This window comes from Psammomys obesus, unplaced genomic scaffold (genome assembly GCF_907164565.1).
Source record: "Psammomys obesus unplaced genomic scaffold, mPsaObe1.curated_primary_1811, whole genome shotgun sequence".
Classification (NCBI taxonomy): domain Eukaryota; kingdom Metazoa; phylum Chordata; class Mammalia; order Rodentia; family Muridae; genus Psammomys; species Psammomys obesus.
In genome coordinates, this window is record NW_026587216.1 from 2290318 (window position 1) to 2309683 (window position 19366).

A 19366-nucleotide genomic window follows, 5' to 3' on the forward strand; every position below is an offset into this window, starting at 1 on the left:
CCTGTGGATCTGGGATGGACCCAAGGCCTTGCACATGCTAGGCAGGAACACTACCAATGATCTATATCCCAGACACTCTTCGTTACTTCATTGTTGGGGGTGGGTCATCTGTTTGGGTAAAATACAATGAAATGTTTAATTTCAAAAAGTCATTAAACATTTGAGACTGCCACAGGAAAGTGGGAAGAGGAGAGGAGAGGACAGAAAAGGAGGGGAGAGGAGAGGAGAGAAGAGAGGAGAGGAGAGGGGAGGGGAGGGGAGGGGAGGGGAGGGGAGGAGAGGGGACGGAGAGAAGAGGGGGAGAGGGAGGAAGAGGAAGGAGAGAGGAGGGGGAGAGGAGAGGAATCTGAGACTGCCACAGGAAAGGGGAAGGAAGGGGAGGGGAGGAGGGGGTGGAAGGAGGAGAGGAGAGAGAGGAGATGGGAAGGGATAATGAGGTTGGGAGTGGAGAGTGATTCAAGGGAGACTTAAAAGAAAAGATTCAGATCTGAGAGAAATCAGGGCAGAGACCAGGGAGAGCCCAGGACAGAAGATGGGTGCTTCAGTCCTGCAAAGAGAGAAGGCAAGCCACTGAGGGCCAAACCAAAACTCAAAATACTTTGGTTACTGGAATCTCACTCTTCTCAGTGTCATGGTCTTTGTGATTCCCCATAAAATGAATCCAGATGAGACACAGTGTGGGGTGTAGAAGACAATTTATTACAAGGGTAGACAGTGACCAAAAGAACCACTGTACCACCTTCCTGGCTAGGCCCTATGGTAGTAAAGCCTCTAAAATAGCTTTCTTGACCAATAGTTCCTGTTGGGGTGATTGCCAGGCCCATTTAAGTTAACTCTAAGGGAGGAGACAAGGTATGGTTTTGTTCTTTACCAGAATGGCTCTGGCAAGGTAGTAATCTGATGCTCTTTTGTGCACTTTAGAATGCTGGGTCTCTACCAAGGGCCAAATATAAGGCTCAGATCCCATTCCTTTGACCAGTCATCAGTGTCTTGCAGTTCTCATTCACGGTTTTACAAGATACTCCTTGTGGAGGAGGGGCTATACTCCATGACATTCAAGCCTGCTAACATCTAGATAGCTACCCAACAGTGTGGCCAAAAAATATAATGTTCCTACTACAGAGTAGGGAGAAGGTGGAATAAGAGGAGAGACTGTTTGGGGACAGCCCCATCTTTCCTTCAGTGCCCCTAGTTCCCACCTCAGCCCCTTCCCTGTGTGCCTGTGTAGACACAGGTGTTGGGCTAACACAGAAGTTCAATGGGCAAAAGCATTTGCTGCCTGGGTTTTACCTACAGAACCCAGGAGAAAATTGACTCTTAGAAGTTGTTCTCAGATTCTCTCTCTCTCTCTCTCTCTCTCTCTCACACACACACACACACACACACACACACACACATACATACAGAGAGAGAGAGAGAGAGAGAGAGAGTAAATAAAAAACAGATTGATGTATCTGTATGGGTTTTTCCTATTTCAGGCACATGCCAACTCTTCCTTACCCTTAATTGTTGGCATTGAAGCTGCTGCCAGCTGTTGCTTGGTTGTTACTTCTCCACACATCCCCTTCAGGGGGGGAAAGGAAGGCTTACCAGAGAAGATAGAGTCTCCCAGTCAGTCCTGTCCCCAGTCTCTACTGATGACTTCAACGGCATCCCAGTGATGCTAAGAGTTAGGCTCAGAGTATTTCTGACAACCATTCTCTTGGCATATTTGGAGCTCTTTAGGCTCTATGTACCTTTCCAGCCACCAAAACCAACACATCATTGTTTTTACATTCCTGGGATCCTCCTGCCTCACTTTCAGTATTGAAATCATAGCCCGCCCACCCCCCCATGCTATGCCTTGACTATATTAGGAAAATCGAGAATTGTGGTGGGAGACACGGGTACGCCTGTTCTGCAAGTATTTGGTATTCTGGTTTCTAGAGAGAGTGAGCCTTGCTCAGTAGGGACTTGTTTTCTCTGGAAGGATTAGGAAATTCTGTTGCAAGGACCTAAGAAGCACCCAAGAAAGGAGCTGAGGAGGATGGCTGGCCTTCACAGTGCATCCCAGAATCTCTCTGCCAAAACTGGGGGGGGGGGGAGGATGTTCCGGGATCACACAACAGAGCTTTGTTATTCTTGTTGTTCTGGTTTGGTTTTGCCCCCAAAATGTTGTTCGAAAGTCATATTTTTCCCATAATCAAAAAAATTCTATCTAAATGTTTCTCCATGTCTTTCTCTCCTTCCCTACCTCTCCTGCTACTTTCTTCCTTTCTCCTTCCCTTTCTTCCTTTCTTCCTTCCTTCTCATTCTTGTTTCTAAGCTTCTCAAGGCAGAATAATCCCTAAGCTAGAACATGAACCTGGATGTTTGTTAGAAACCCAAGCTAGGACCTGCCACATATCAGCAAGGTAGCATTTACTCACTCTCAGCTTGAAGTTTCCTCATTCCCAAAATGTGGCTGATAATTCTACATTCCAGGGCAGAGGAGCTCTGCACAGTCATGATTAAATACACTAACACAATGAGAGTGACTGGGGTATGCTCCCTCACCTTCATACCTAGATTGCTACTGTGTCTGGTCCTTCCCTAACCACAACCTTTGACTCCCCCTTAACAATGAGCGCCAAGCAAACGCTACCAGGAGATAACATATGGTTCATCCGCCGGGACTCACCCTAAGTAAAAGATCTACTTTCTATTTCAGGGTTTCGCAGTATAGTTTTGCTCCTCTCACCACAAGAACATTTTGGTTTTTAACCAGTTTGCTTATGCTCTGGATCTGTTTATACTTATACAATCACTGGTGTGTTTCTTTTTCGTATTTATTCATCCTCAGAAATCGATCTAACTTAAGTGACCGTCACGTGTGCCGAAAGGGCTACAACCCAAACCCTCTTTCACTTTGTTTATACGGTGCCTGGGTCTGAGCAAGAAGGAAAAGCGCTCAGCCAGAGGAACAAGGAATCTCTAATTCAGTCCTCTTCTAAAGTTTCCTTTCTCCACCACGGGCCCCAGGATGGACAGACTAGGGGAGGTCACAACAACCACCCCCACCTTTAAACAAAACAAAAAAAAAAAAAACAAAACAAGCACAGACAGTTGGGTTGGCAAGACTCATTGTCTGTGCCCGTCTTCCTTCCTTCAACCCTTCCTTCTCTCCCTACCGTCTGTTCCATTTCTTGTCTCTAAACTTGCCCTCTCAGAGCAGAATGCTGCCTGGCATGGTGAGAACATGAAGTCGAAATGGGAGAGCTGCATATGCTGGTGCTAAGAGGTCCCAGAGCTGGAATTTCTATCCATTTCCCCAAAGAACAAATTAAAAGGTCAGCCCAGGGCCAGGAAGACCTGATTCCTGCCCACCTCACCCTCTCCAACACTTAAGGGCATAGACAAGTAGGTGGGTGGATTTCTCCACCCCATTAGACTTAGAGTCTTTAAAATTATTTCACAACACCTATATTTGATGGGACATTCCTCCCATAAAAAGGACTAGAAAACAAACGCCGCTGCAAGAATTTTATTAAGTGGGACGCTCTCCAGTAACGCACACATTTGTTTTCCTTCTTGCCTTTATGGGGAAGAAAATCTTAAAAACCAAAAGATATGCCATGTAGGAGAAAACGGGTTAAAACTCAACGATGACCTTAACTTGTGCCCAGAGCAAAAGCTGCAGCATGCTGCTGTGGCTCTGGAGAAAGCCTGAAGCTGCAATCCATAAGCAACACAGATGTCTTTGTCCTAAGCTTTGGCCACTGCTCAAACTCTGTCCCCACAGTTACCTCCTTTGCTCCCTTCCTGGCTCTGTCATCTGTGTGAGAAGAAGACCTGGGCAAGAAGCCCAGGGGGAAACAAGACTTTCCCCATGTAGGGGGGGGGACCTCTAAAGCTTTGTCCTGTCTGAGTGTCCTATCCCCCAAGATCTTCCGGTTGTGAAATTTGTATGGCGCTGGCATTGTTCTCATTGGAAAAATCCCTTCAAAATCAACTTTGATTGAGTGGCTCCATCACCACAGTAAAAGCCAGGGGATAGCGTGATCTCATCTCCTAAAGGCTCAAAGCTCCCGAGCACAGCACAACAACCTTCACAGCTGCACGTCTTGAGCCCTACAATTTAATGGAGAAGATGCTGCCAAGTACAATTTATCTGAGAGGAACCTGTTCAACTCAAAGTTATTGACACTATCCTGCCCTTGAGAGCAGAAGTCAGCACCATGTCTTCAGTAGAAGACAGTGTTTTATTTCCTGCCTTTTTGTGCCAGTGACCAATAAAAGGAGGAAAGAGGCTTTGGGGATAGCCATCACCACTACCTGAAAAGCACCAAAACCTGGTGTAGATGCTTCCAGACCCCGTGTTCTCAGTGTGTACACCACTGGCAGTTTCCTCTGGCAGAGCCGGAGAGGTCAGTATACAGGGAAAATTCTCAGGCTCAAGAACAGAGGTCAACGGCATGCCTGCCGCCTTTTGCGCGGTGCTAAAGTCCTCTCGAATCTGACTCACCGCAGAAAACCAGAAAGGAAAATGGAAAGGCCGTGGGTAAAAACCACATACAGGGGTGATTGGCGAACATATCTTGGACAACTCCATCCCAACTCAAAGACTTGCTTATTTTGGATAGCAATTGTCACTTCATCTGGTTGTGCCCTGCATAGATTCCAATGAAAATAAAGCAAAAATTCAGCACAATACAAACTGGGGACGGGATTCTGTTCCTCTGTAAAAAATAAATACGACGGTATCGCAGTGCTTGCAGGGATGCTGATTATTTTGGAGCCAGGGTCTGAAGTCTTCGAATTCCCCGGGATGTCTCTTAGACCATGAAATCTTCTAACGAGGTGTAACAGGGAACTCTACCAAGGAGCATTGTCTGGCTTCTTGGCTCACTTAGGCCCTGATTCCATTACCCCAGTTTTCCCCGTCCCCTGACTTAATCTATCCCTGCACTTTATCAGTCTCTCCCACTGACATGTGCAGAAAACATTTCTCTTCTCTCGGGTCACCTCCAGGGTCTAGCGGCATTGAGTCTTCTAAACCCTCTCCCCAGTCCTGTTCCCAGGCTCAGGGCAACACAGAACCCTTCTCTCGGCTGCAAGTCCAGCCCACTCCCACCACCCAAGTCTGGAGCCTCAGCATCTCTCACCCCCCCACACCCACTTGGAACTGCCATGTCTCACTGCTCCCTGCCCAGTAAATCCTCTTTCCACGTATGATTAAGCTTCTTAACCTCTGCTCCCACTGTACCATTCAGCTGTATAGAATGCAGTGCCCGGGGGCAGTGCTGACACCTTCAAGTTTAGACTTCTGGCCCTGAGACCTGTAAGATGGCCTCATTTGGGGGCTGTTTGCTATAGCAGTCTCAGGAAACGAAATTAATACCAGGGCCACTGTGTTCCCTTCCTCAGACCCTGATACTTACTGCTTCCTCTCTGTCGTTTATACTAGAGTTTTCTCTTCCTCTGGTTCTCTTTTGATTTTTCCGTGCCATCGGCTGGATCCCTCACAGGTTTAACACCCTTACGCCAGGTCTACCATATCTCTACAATATGTATGTACATTTCAAAGGCACCGCCACAGGGTTCTATCAGTGTTTTTAAGGGGAACATCTCATTACGGCCCGTACACCTTAATCCTGATGCCTCCAGCACCTCGCAGTGAGAGGGTAATCCTTTTTATTGTAAGTCACCTCTTCAGGCCGCAGCCTCTCATGGCCCAGCCGCCTGCACCTGCATCTTTAGTGTGTCCCTCTAGGGTTTTCTGGCAGATTGGCAATCTCAAGACTTTCAAAGCACCAAGTCACAGTGAGAGGGAGTCCTGGATCGTTCTCAGCTCCCTGGTACACACTGGAGACTCATCCATCTTTCCCAAGCAGGAGTAATAACCAAGACTACTTAAAAAAACAAACAAACAAACAAACAAGTGCTTCTGAATTCTTTACTTGTTTCATTAATCATGGGCACTGAATGCCCAATACAAAGCATTGTGCTAGACACTCAGGGAAAAATGCAAAAAGCTGGAAATGGATACAGTCACAGCTATGTGAGAATTTTCTTGTGATGAATAGAACAGGCAAATACCACAATAGGATGTGGAAGAAATGTTAGTGAAGAAAAAAAAATAGTCCTTCCTCTGGTACAAAAGTGGATCCCAGGGTGGAGAACAGTTTTCAAGTCTCAATTTCAAATGTGATAGAACATTGTCGGCAGAAGGTGTTGACTTTCTTATCCCCAAAGTTTAGGAACATTACCTTATATGCTGAAATAGACTTTAAGGGTGTGATTAAGTGAGGAGATAGGGCTAAAGGTGTTCTTGCTAGTTATCTAGATTAACCCTAATTAAATACATGTGCCCTTATTTGACAAAGAGACAGGAAGAAGGTCTACAAAGGGGCAACAGTGATGGAAGCAGCCAGAGCCAGAGCTGTGAAGACTCCACTGCCGATGCTGTCCTTGAACAGGAAGGGACCAGGAGTAACATGGATCTTCCAAGAAAGGGCAGCCCTGCTGCTCCAGGGGAATTCTGACTCACAGAAACATGAGTAATAAGTTTGAAGCCGCTATGTTTAAGGTAACTTGTTAGAGCAGCAACAGAAAACTGATACACATTTTCCAGGAGACAGACAGAGACACTAACTGGCAAGCCTCCTCTTCCAGCCTACACAGCTAAGGGTCAGCCCTAGTATTGGGCCTAACAATGAGGGAATTTGTCAGAACTCTCAAACTACCCCAAGCTCTGCGGAGTGAGACTGGGTCCCCTATGACAGGTACATGCCAGACAGAATATGTTTCAGCGCCCACAGGGCCACCAAGGAAATAAGGTCTGGCCACAGTATATTCATAATAAAAACTTGTAATTTGCTAAATATCTAACACACTGGTAGGTTTCAGCTAAACACACCATGTATGCCAGGCTCAATTTTTCCAATTACCGGATGAGACAAATAGAAATGTCTTCACACTGATCACTAAATAGGAATATGCCTTATACACTTGCCCACAGCCCAGTCTTAATAGAGATAGTTTCTCAGCTGAGGTTCCCTCCTCTGGTGACTCTGGTTTGTGTCAAGGTGATGTAAACCCAGCCTGTACAGGTGGGTTTTTCCATGTCAGTTAACCTAATCCAGATAATTTCTAACAGACCAGAGGCTGACCTAATCAAGATAAGCCCTAGAAGAGATGTCTAGACACAGACATGTCAGGCCTGTGTTATCTGATGCCAAAACTCATTCTTTTCTCCACACACCACTGATGTTTCAGAAGCACCTAAAGTGTTAATGTCTCGTGCATGTGTCACTCCAGGTCCCAGGTGTCACTGCCCTGTGTGGCTGGTGAGTAATAGCTCAGTTTCACTGACAGCTGCTCCCAACTGAATAACCCAAGACTCCTGACCTCCTCTCAGTCTCACCAGTTATTTTGGTTGAGATCTGGAAGCCATCTCCTGAGAATGCACGTGTGCGCACACACACACACACACACACACACACACACACACACACAAAGGCCTCACTGTTTTCCACAAAATAGCATCCCAGCCACTCATGTCCCAGAAAGTCCCCGGAGGAATGTGGCCAGGCCAGATGCACTTGTTGCTGCCGTGTTCTCTAACAGCACGATGCCTGGGCAATGGCTGCTCTCAGCCCTCCCCCGAGGATTGCATTGGTTTGGTCTCAATGTTTTTGTACCACCCAAATTCATGTGTTGAAACCTAATCATCAGAGTGATGGCAGGAGGCTGAAGATGGAGCTCAGCGGTAGAATGTGTGCCTAGCACCCACGAAGGCCTTGGATCAGGCCTCAGCACCGTATACACACAAAGAGAGAGGGGGTGAGAGCAAATATTGAGGCTGACAGGAAGTTATTTGACCACTGTTGATGGAATCAGGGCAGTTGTGAAAGGGTGACGCATGATGATATCATAGATTGCTAGGCAACCCAGAAGCAGGCTGCCTAAATACTAACTTTCGTCATAGATGAAAAATTAAGACTTGAAAAGGTAAGAGGCTTATCTAAGGTAGCTAAAGGCCAGAAGGGGCAGGACTGAACTCAGGGCTTTATTGTTATCCTAGTGTTAGGGTGAAGCCCATCGTAAGGAAAGGAAAGCTTCCTAGAAACTCAAGAACTAAGGGTGCCCTTGGTCTTAAACAGAACAAGCCAGGCGTGGTGGCACGTCTTTAATCCCAGCACACAGGAAGGCAGAGGCAGGTGGATCTCTATGAGTTGGAGGTCTGCCTGATCTACGAAGTGAATAGTGTATAGCCAAGGCTACACAGAGAAACCCTATCTCAACAAAGAAAAAAACAAAAACAAAAAGAACATCTGGCCAAATAAGAAATACTAGGGGGGAGGTTTTGCTTTCTTCATATGATATCAGCTACAGGGCCATCTCCCTTTCCCAAAGTGTAGCCTAGATGTTAGGTCTCAAGAAGGACTGAACTCAGTTGAGCAAAGAAACTTTGAAAAAGAAATAGAAAAGAATAAAGGCTGTGAATGACGTTTTATGAGCTAAAAATAATACTAATAATGAGTTGGCTCTCCAGTCAGGTTTGTGTTCCATGTTCACTAAAATAGAATATAGCAAAGATAATAAATATATAAAGAATAAAGTTCTTTCTCTGGAGCCTGCCAGCTTCCTCCAAATGCAACTCAATGTGGTGCGGCATGAAAGGCCTTTATATAAACCCCAGGCTCCTTAAAGAAAATCACTTCCCAAGTTACTTGGGCTGTGGCCTGCTCCTGCAGTCACAGACAAATCTGAGGTCCCTGAAGACTCCTATGAAAGAAAGGAAGGAAATCCTTTTATCTGGAGCTTGTGGGTGCCTGCTTAACCACAGGTAGAAGCAAGAATCCAAGGCAGCTCAATCTCACAAGGCATAAGACCTGTCCCTGGAAATGCCAGTGGGCATTAAAAAAACACATCCTAAAGCCAGAGCTAAATTTGAATTTCAGGTTCAAACATGTAACTCAGGAGGACAGAAGTGTTTCCTCGGCATTGCCAAGAGACTGCCTATGGGACTGTCATTGAGAATATGCTTATGCCCTGAAAGCATACGTGGAGATCTCTGTCCTGGCTCAGTAGGCTGATTGGACCCCAGATGGATGTCCCAGGAGACCTCCACTCACTGTGCCCTGTTGTAGGGGCTCCACAAGTACATAATGAATCAGTGAATCGAGAGACCTCGGCAAACTCACTCCATGCACCCCCATTCATTCCCTTCTCACCCCATTTCCCTGTCACTCAAAAACCAGCCTAGAGTCCTACACTCGTAATGGTGAAACAAGACCCAGCTGTTCTGGATCCAGAAAGCTCCTGTGAGGTCCTGCACTCATCCTTAAGAAGTGTGTGCATCCCCCTTGAGGCTTGGCAAGGGCCGAGCAGCAGGAGCACAGAGAGAAAGGCGAACAAAAAAGAAGGGGGCATCAGCACACTATTTTGAGAGCACAGTTCCCTGGCTTCAGATGAACTCTCCCCTCACGAAGAGTCTTGGGAATCTAGTTGCTTGCCTAAAACTCTTCTGAGGATCCCATCCACACAGAGGAATCAAAGGTTCAATCACTGCTGAGTTCAAATACCCGACCCTGGTCTCCCCTACCCTTGTGGTGCTATGTGAGTGATTTTAGTACGGCTGCACTGGCAGAATCACTTCACCAAAGTGCCCCCAAGTGCTTCTGACACTCCCGGAGAAGTCCAGTGATGAAGCTGCTGAGCTCCTGTTTTAAAGCCAGCCTGGTGTCTCCCATAACCCCTGCACTGGAGGCAGAAGACCCAAGAGTTCAAGCTCATCCCAGGTTACACAGCAAGTTCAGGACCAGCCTGTCTACACAGCAACAAAGCTATGAAGCAGCCTCTTTGACTGGTTGGTCCTGTCGAACTGCAGTCACGTGTGTCTAAGAGGCTGGTGGCCACATCAACACCTGGTAAGTCTTCACCCAGATGTTGTCGGCTCTGGCTGGCCAGTCTTTCCTTTGAGCCAGCTCTCATCTCATCCTCAGACCTCTGTGACTCTTCCCTAGCTTAGCTGACAGCTTTCCAGAGCTGTCCTCTTCCACACCCAACCGAAGTTCAAAATGATAATCTAAGACGGCTTTTCAAGCAGTCTTGGAGCTGCTTCCCAAACATCAGGTAACTTCTGCCTAAGCCCCTCCCCCGCTAAGAATGCCTGCTCGCCTCCTCCTTACTCCTCCAAATCATACCATATGGCAAAAGGAAAAAAAGAAAAAAAGAAAAGGAAAGGAAAAAGTAATACTCCAAGTCATGCATAATCTAGACGGTCTGAGCTGAGTTTGCATGCCCATTTCTTTGGCTACAGATTTTGGCTAGTAAAAATGATGATGGCCATGTAGATGATGGTGACGGTGACGATGATAGGAATATATTAAGTAGTTGTGAGAATTAGACAGAGTCTGCAAATTCCAGTTACAGTGCATGACCTGTGGCAGAACACCCAAGACGGCATCTCATTCTCTTCCCTGGAGCCTCTTCTTCTCTAGATGACCAGGTGGGCTGGAGATGAGGCAGTAACTTGGAGAGCCAAGCAGGAAGCCCTGTCTTCAGCATATGGCAACATCTGTCTTGTCTAGTGGCAGGACCCAGGTTACCTGGACCTCTCACAGGAATTCAGCACAGACTTTTTTGGGGGGAGGGGGTTCCCCATCTTCTCCTATATCTTTCATCTGTCCGCCCAAATCGGGTACAAGGCCCTGAGAGAAAGTGCACCTCATGCTGCAGCTACATATCCCATAAATCCTTGCGTACAGTAGGAATTCAGTACTTCACTGTAATGCTTGGTCTGTCTGTGGAAATGAAACCCTAGCAGGCACCACTCTGGCAAAGATTCCTCTCATCTTACAGGGTCCATAACCCACAGGAAGCTGCTTCTCCTTATACACAACACGGAGACCACATGCAAGATGTTGTCAAAACGCAGACACCTGGAAACAGCAGCGACATGGGCAGGAGTAACGAAAGATTTATTCCACTGCAAGCCAATCCCCAAGCTCACAAGACACTGGAAGGTCTAGGAGACGAGGGGACCATAACAGCAGAAGTGCTCCCTGTTCCTGGACACGAACCTATCACCTGGGCATCTACTCCCATCCTGAAAGCTAAATGAGACCTTACAGAGTCCCACTGTGCTCACCAGCATGCCACCATGTCAGCCATGATGAGAGCTACACAGCCCTCTCCACACTGTTGGAGTACCTGCCCAGCAGTGTTAGGCTAACTTGTCATTTAAAGGCTGGCTGTGACTGCCCTATATGGGAGCCACAACTTCTCTTAGACATAAACCAACTGCTTCCCCCCAGTCTCCATCTTCCTTGTAGTTAGCTCTTCCCTCACCATCAGTGACCAAGGAGCCCATCAGTGAATTTGAACATCCATGCCTGGTACGCCTTCTCACTTGTCTTCATTCATTCCTGCAGAGGCAAAAACAGGAAACCGGAAGCATTCAGAGGACAGAACGTACCCAAAGGTAGAAATGCCAACACATATGCAGAGTAAGTCACTTAAGCCATTCTACCATTCTTTCTATTCGCAAATTAGTATTAGAGGTCTTGCCAAGTAGGTGTGTGTGTGTGTGTGTGTGTGTGTGTGTGTGTGTGTGTGTGTGTGTACGTTGCTGAAGCTTGAACCTAGCACCTTGTGCATGCTAAGCAAACACCACTCTGCCATCACCAGCTACAACATCAGCCCTCAATGGAGGTTCTTATGTGAACAAACTTTATGCACTCAGGAGCGAAGACCAAGAAGACAGAGAAATCTCTAGCATTCGAAAGACCCACGTCTAACTGGACAACTGCAGGGAAATGATCACCTCTTCATCTACCCCCTTCCTCTTCTTCAACAACATCATCCTTGCGTGATAGAAAAGGCTGGTCCAGGTCTCTCCTGAGGTGCTCGCTGGTTCTGGGGCCTGGGGTTTGGCACGTGGTAATACAAGATGAATATTGCCTAGAAAGCTCTAAGAACGAGAAAAACAGTGCCCTTGGGTCAGTGAGGGAGGATGGGCTGCTGCTGGACTCTGCTGGGTGCTGAGCCCCTTACAGTGTGCAGGCCAGAAACCCTTAATAAAGGGACATCTGGCTCAGGACTGAGGCTGAGAATCCCTAGTTTAACAGCTTTTGGAGGCAAAGCTGAGATAAGTGCAGCAGTTCTAATACTCTTCTGTCTTGAGATAGGCTGGACTCATCACTAAAGGAATAGACTAGAAGTAGACAGTAGGACAGACCCTCGCAGTTCAAGCTAGAGAAGGGCACCATAGAGATACCTTAAAGTCAAGGCTCGCATGCCGAGGAAAGCTTTGGATGCCCACTCACAGTCTCTCTCCCTGGGAAGTGGAACAACCTTACTGTGTGTGGGCAAAGGAAACCTGTCAGGACACTCTACCTTCCAGCACGGAGAGGTGAGGGTGCAAGCTGAATACAGTGGAAGGCAGCCAGAAAACCCCCCTTTCCCACTCCCAATGCCCATGGCCTTAACGGAGCATCAGCATTCCACATTAACTGAGTCAGGCCAAGTGCAAGCACAGGTATGCTACCCAGAAGCCTGCCACTGGGGAGCAGGGAGCATTTTCCGGAAGAGGACCCCTCTCTGTGCCATGGGACTTCGTTTCAACTGTCTCTCCATTGAGAACTTCTTCCACCGTAGAGATGGTTGTTCCCAGGAAGGGATGGGACTCTGCTAGTCCATGCCTCTAAGGAAATCCAGGTTTGGGAAGTCTAACAACTGGACAGGTTAAGTTACACAGAAAGGAATTCTCACTGTCACCCCTTAGGACTTCGGATTTCCCCCCACTCTCTCCCCAGCCTTCCTGGTCCCTCAAAGCATCATCTTAAAATGTCAGCCCTTGAGCGAGATAGGCAGGGGGAGGCTCTAACTGTAGGTAGGCCTGCAAGGATCCTGACAAACTGACTGTACTTTTCAAGCTGCCTCCACACTGGAGTAGTTTTCTTCTCATGCAAGCATAAGCATAAAATAAAAATCTAACAAATTATGGACCGTGAAAGAATCCTATGAAGAAAGAGTAATTTTTCAAGGAGATCTTTGCTTTGACTTTATATGTACGGGGTATTTTGTCTGCATGCACGCCTGTGAACACATACATGCCTGGTACCTGCAGTAGTCAGAAGAGGGCATCAGATCCACTGGAACTGGAGCTACAGAAGGTGCTGGGCCACTGTGCAGGTGCTGGGAATTGAACCCGAGTCTTCGCAAGAGCAGCCAGTGCTCTTCACCACAGAGTCATCTCTCCAGCCCCAGAGTAGACAAAATTTCTTAACAGACAAAAATATGAGGAGAAAATACTTATTTGCTTTTTTTAACTTAATATTTTTATATTTTATAACAAAATCAATCCAAAACCTTGCTTTTAACACACGAAAGGTAACTAGACCTTACAATTTGCTCAGGAACTGTAACAGAAGCATTGTCTTTAGTTTAAGGACAGGCTAGGCTCTATAGTGAATGCCAAACCAAAAAGAGTTGATGAAGAGGAATAGGTTGGGGAGAAAAAAAAGAGTAAGAGGACGAGATGGAGGAGGAGGAGCAGACTGCAGCGTTAAGAGAAGGATGCAATTTTACAGTAGAATTAGAATCAATCTTTAAAAGAGAAGATTTAAGAATCCTTGGACCTGTGAGATGGCTCACTGAGTAAAGGCACTTGTGGCCAAGCCTGAAGAGCTGAGTTCAATCCCTAGGGTCCACATGGTGGAGGAAGAAAGGCAACTCCTGTAAGTCTGTATCTGGCTGGGATACAGCTCAATGGTACAGTGCGTGCCTAGCATTCTCCAATGGCTGGTTTTAATCCAAGCACTTCAAAAGTCAATCAACTACAAGGTAAAAAAAAAAAAAAAAAAATCAGAAAACTAAACTATGTCAAAAATAAATAACAACATCTCACCCAGAATCACATGAAAATGGCAGAGAAGAAAATATTAAAAAGGATAATTGTATCGTTGGCTCTCAACCTTAAATAAAATTATTCTTGTTACTTCTTCATAACTGTAATATTGCTACTGTGATAAGTCACAATGCAAATATTTTGGAAGACGGGTTTTTCAAAGGAGTCACGATCCACAGGTTGAGAACCACTAGCCTGTATGAACGACAAAAACAAACCAGTATGAGTAGCTGATGCTCTTTCACAAAAGAAAAGAAAGGAATATTGCAAAATAATACTAAAGCAGGAAGTCCGGGGAGTAGAATAAGGATTGCCTTGACTAATAGACTGTGGTAAGAAAAGACTCCTAAGGCCAGGTCATAAAGGCCCATGTGCTACCTGCACACCTACAACGCTAGCCCTCAGGGAAGCTAGAGCAGAAAAACCACAAGTCGGGCCAGCCCGAGCAAGACCCTGTCTCAGACAGACAAAATCCAAGAGAAAGCCCCATGGTTCTGTAAGAACGTTCTCTAGAAAGCCTGCCACCATGCCATGAGAAGGTCGGGAAGCCAAACAGGGAGGCCACGTGTGAGTGTTCGGGCTGATTTTCTGTAACAAGGGTCCCAGGCACGGCCTGCTCGGAAGGCTGAACACCTGAGTGAGCCTTCGGCTCGAGCCTCTGAATCACCTCTGGCCTTCAAGCAACCCTGAGGGATATTGAGCAGTACAAGCTATCTTTACCAAGCCCTGACCAACGCGGAGGTTCATAAGCAGACGAGTGACTGCTGCTGTTCTGAGCCGCTGTGTTTGAGGGCTTCGTTATGCAACAACAGATAACTTGAATACCAACCAAAGAATTCCCAACTAAAAAGAGAGAGGAGGTGGTGGACTGCAGTGACTTGCTGCGGCTGCCTGGGAACGGAGATGTGGTGGGGGCAGGGGAAACAGAAGGTCCAGGCTCCGTCCTTCCCTCGCGGCATCATGAAATTGCTCTGGACCCTGAGGATGCTAAATCTGCAGAGTATGTTTCCAAATCGCCACTGTGGTCGTCTAAGGCACCCTCTAGCCATCACCTGATGATCAAACTGGCTTTTGGGAAAGTTTCCTATGTGAACGCCCCCATGCAAGATGCTACATTTCTTCATGCTGTGGATGAGGGCATCTTTCCATGTTTACAGCTTGGCTTTGAGAGTTATTTTCCAGGGATCACTTAGAAGAGATTAACAGGGAAGATTTGTTTGAAGAAAACCATCTTGGAGCTGTGACAGCTACAGTTCCCAAGGTGTTGGGGGAGAAGACAGTCAGAGATTACCAAAGACTTCTTTCTTAAAGCTACTGATGTCCTTCTACTTCTTGTGGTTCCCAAAGCCTTGCTTCAAATGCTCCTGAGCTAACTGGTTTTCTACCTTCCTGAGGCTGTCTCACAAGCAGAGTCATGCACAGCCTCAGGAGAACCACCAGACATGCTTTTTAGGCCCTTCAGCACCTTTACATGCAGGCTGATTCCTCTCTGATTTACAACCTGGGAGTCCCAGAGCATCAGTAAAGACGCGGTGGTGCCATGTGATAGGTCCGAGTGGGCCCTGCGAAAGGAGCAGGGAGAGAATCTCCTAACACCCTACCCCTCCCCCCAAACAAAGGGATCCCTCTGAAAAACAATACGGAGAATTATTTTAAAACTAAAAACAGAGTCCCATGTGCCCCCAGTAATCTCACTAGAGAGTACAGAGCCGAAGAAAACGAAATCAAAGAGTATCGCAGAGATACTTATACCCCTTTGGTCATTGCAGCACCGTTCACAATAGCCAAATATGAAATCAACACAGGTGCCCATGAGTGCACATGTGAATAAAAAAAAAAAAAATGGGGGGGGAGGGTAGGTGCAAAATGGCCCTACTATTCACCCGTTTAAATGTTGTCCCTTGCATCAAGGTAGAGCTAGAAGCCATCATGTTAAACTTAGTAAGGCAGGCACAGGAAACGTGCTGCATGTTCTCATTTGTGGAAACTAAAATACCCATGACACAGTAGGGAACAGAACATTGACAGCAGAGACGGAGAAGGGAAGGGGACGGGGAGGGTTGGAAAGAAGATACCAGAGCACAGCTACATAGAAAGAACAGTTCTGGTGCTTTGCTGCTGAGGGTAACTGCAGCCTACAACCTACAATATCTTTCATCGCAGCCACAGACCTTCAGCACATTGAGATGATTCATGTTTGAGTGAAACGGAAATGCTAGCTGCTTCAATTTGCTCATTACTCTTTGTGTTCCTGTATGGAACTGTTAAGTTATAACTGGTTTTCTACCTACCTGAGGCTGTCTCACAAGCAGAGTCATGCACAGCCTCAGGAGAACCACCAGACATGCTTTTAGGCCCTTCAAGCACAAACATTTACGAACACCGTGTGTTCAAAACAGTCAAACAGCAGGGTCTGAAGATACCCGCACAGCTGCAATCCCAGCACTCAGGAGGCAGAAGCAAGAGGATCACAAGTTCAAGGTCAGCCTGAGATGCTTAGCCAGACTCTGTGTCAAAACTCAATATAACAACAAAAGAGTGGATGAGCGAGTACAGATGGTCCCCAGGCACTGACAGTTTGGGCTTATGATTTTTCAATTTTGCTGTGATGTGAAAGGACTATACATTCTGTAAAATGCATAGTTGGACTCCTAACCACAAAGTCATCATTCTCAGAAGACATGGGGATCTGAGAAGGAGCAGAAGATCCCAAACAATTCCCGTATATAGAAGAAAAGGTAGTAAAAAAAAAAAAAACAATAATAAATCTAATAGGAACAGTAGCACAGAATCGCTGTGTACCGTGAAGCAAACATAACTCTCTCCGCTCCAGTCTACCACATAGGAAGCATTTGACTAACACAAGTTAAATGTGAAAATAAAATAAGACCTTACACTGGAAAGTTGGAGATTGTTCTCCACCTCCTCACAACAGAGGCTGAAGTAAGAGGTGTTGTCAGGAGATGGACATTGGCTTGGCTCACACATTTCTTACACGTGAGAGAGAGAGAGAGAGAGAGAGAGAGAGAGAGAGAGGCAGTCACAGGCAGCTCTGCCTTGACGGTGACTGGGATACAGCTGGGATACAGCTCAATGGTACAGTAAGTCCCAACAGCTTTCCATCTTTATAATCACCAGCACACAGCTCCTTCCTCAAGCTCATCTCATTCCAGCTCATTATCTTATCAGCATGCATTAAGTGCACAAAATAAGGAGTTTTCTGATGATACTGCATGATGATATGTCCACAATATATTCCGATGACATATACCTGCCTCTGTTGCTGACTCTGATCCCACTAGTGCCCTGAAGCTTGTACCATAATCCAAGATGGCTGCCACAACACCAGCCTTTAACGCCTGCTTTCCCCATAAAGTGGAAGGATGGAGTTGGGAGACGGGAAGTCTGCATTCTCTGACTGTACTTCCTTTTAAAATGCTTTCCCAGAATTCTCACCCAACAGCTTCCTAATGCCTCATTGGCCAGCACAAACTCACATGACAACTTCCAGCAGCAAAGCCATTAGGAAGTGATCTCATTACTGAGCACACTGCCATCCAAATGAAATCAGAGTCCCAGCAGTACATCAAAAGAAGCTAGCTCCGGATATTGGTTAGACGACCAGCAATCTGACCATAGAGAGGAGCTAAACTTTATTATGTACCAGCTCCCTGCCAGATACTTCTCATAAATTTCTCACTTAATCCTAATAATAAACCAGAAAGATTTCAAAGTAATCATTACATTTACAGATAAGGAAATGGGATCAAAGAGCATATGCAGTTCCACCCTGCACATGGGACAGATTTAAGCCGGGCCTGAGTTTGAAACGTGAACTCACTCTGCCATACTGTTTCCTCTAAGGAAAAGTACTTTGTGACTCTTTCCAGTGCTGTGTATGTCTTTAAAACTCCCATTCTGTTAAGGTGCTTCAGTGGTTTCTCCAGAGAGAATATGGGAATGACTGGTTATTTGGTGAAGCCCGCGACATTAAACTGCAGGTCCTTTCAGTTGGTAGAGCAGAAGCAGCCTCCAAGTCTCCGCACACAGAGGTCCCTAGCAGATGTGTCAGTGTTTGGAAAGCATTTCCTGGCCCCTCTCCCCAGCAGTTAGGATAAACAGACACCAAAGGTCATTTCTGCAGAAAGCTGTGCTGGATGAGCACTCCAGCCAGCAGGCCTATTCTGCCCTGCCGCTACCACCTTTGATGTTGGGGGAAGGGAGAAAGGTTTTTTTCCTGTGTCCTCTCCCTATTCATTCTGAAAGGATGGTGCTGCCCTAAACACAAAGGAGCCTTGTCCAAATTCAGCAGCTCTACTGACATCCTGGAAGACGGGAGAGGTGTAAAGCAAGGAAGGAAACAGAAATGTCCCATCAGCTACAAACAAGCTGTTCTACTCTGCTAAAGACTCCTTGCAATTTACTTCCCTGCCCTAAGGAGAAGCCAGTTCTGATTTGCACAAATGGGTATCGTATCGTAGTGCTTTCTTTCTGCAATGTGACCCATTGTACACACAGCCCTGTAGAACCCTCCATTATGCAGGTCTCCAGGTCATCTGCAGGCGCCTGCTGGTGGACAGTGGCCTCTCCAGGTAGGTGAAGGGTCCAGGCACCCTTGCTCCTGACAGCATCATTTGCTTTAGAAGGCCCAGCCTTCTGGATGGTGTTGGTGAATTCCTTTAATCCCAGCACTCATGAGGCAGAGGCAGAGGCAGAGGCAGGTGGGTCTCTGAGTTCAAGGTCTGGTCTTTCTTTCTTTCTTTACTCTGGTCTTCAGAGTAAGTTCCAAGACAGCCAGGCTACAAAAAAGAAAGAGAGGGGGAGAGAGAGAGAGAGAGAGAGAGAGAGAAAGAGAGAGAGAGAGAGACGAGGAGAGGGAGAGGAGGAGAAGGGGGAAGAAGGAGGAGGAGGAGGAGCAGGAAGAAGACTTTCATCCCACTTCACAGATGTCACATACCACCTATGTGTAATCTTCCCTAAGAGCTGATTTCAACAGGAAGAAGTAATGGGGACAGCACCAGGAGAGCTGGAAGAGACTGCTCTTATCTTATAAACAGTCCCTTTGGATTCTAGCTAATTCTATTATACATTTCACCCAGCTCCTCTGAAGGGCAGAGTTTAATGGCTTAAGAAAGAGATGTGGGTGTGACGTTCTCAGAGCACAGACTGTGTGAGGGTGGTGGGTGGAGGAGGCAAAAGAGGCATGAGAGAACAGACATCCGTCATCGAAAGAAAGAACCCTCAGGCAATGGAGACTGGAGAGATGGCTCATTGGTTAAGGGTGCCTGCTGCTCTCGCAGAGGAAGCATGTTTAATTCCCAGCACTCAGCATCTTCCAACGGCTCACAACAGCCTGTTACCCCAGCTCCATGGAATCCAGTGTCTTCTCTGGCTTCCATAGGCACACACTCATACTCATGTACACACAGAAAAAAGGAAAGAGAGAAAGAAGAAAGGAAAGAAGGAAGGAAGGAAGGAAGGAAGGAAGGA

At 46.6% G+C, this 19366-nt stretch overlaps 1 long non-coding RNA gene across 2 annotated transcripts in view; it reads right to left on the reverse strand.

Moving 5' to 3' along the window:
• Positions 1-10933: 10933 nt before the first annotated feature.
• LOC129673624 (uncharacterized) overlaps positions 10934-19366 on the reverse strand; it is a 39015-nt gene continuing 30582 nt past the window's right edge. The window contains exons 1-3 of one of the 2 annotated variants that reach the window (XR_008719681.1): positions 17148-17240; positions 13091-13250; positions 10934-11393 (exon numbers count right to left, since the gene is read on the reverse strand). This is a non-coding gene — a long non-coding RNA (uncharacterized LOC129673624). Of the gene's footprint in view, positions 11394-13090; positions 13251-17147; positions 17241-19366 lie in introns of those variants that run through there. The other variant, XR_008719682.1, reaches the window with a different exon arrangement.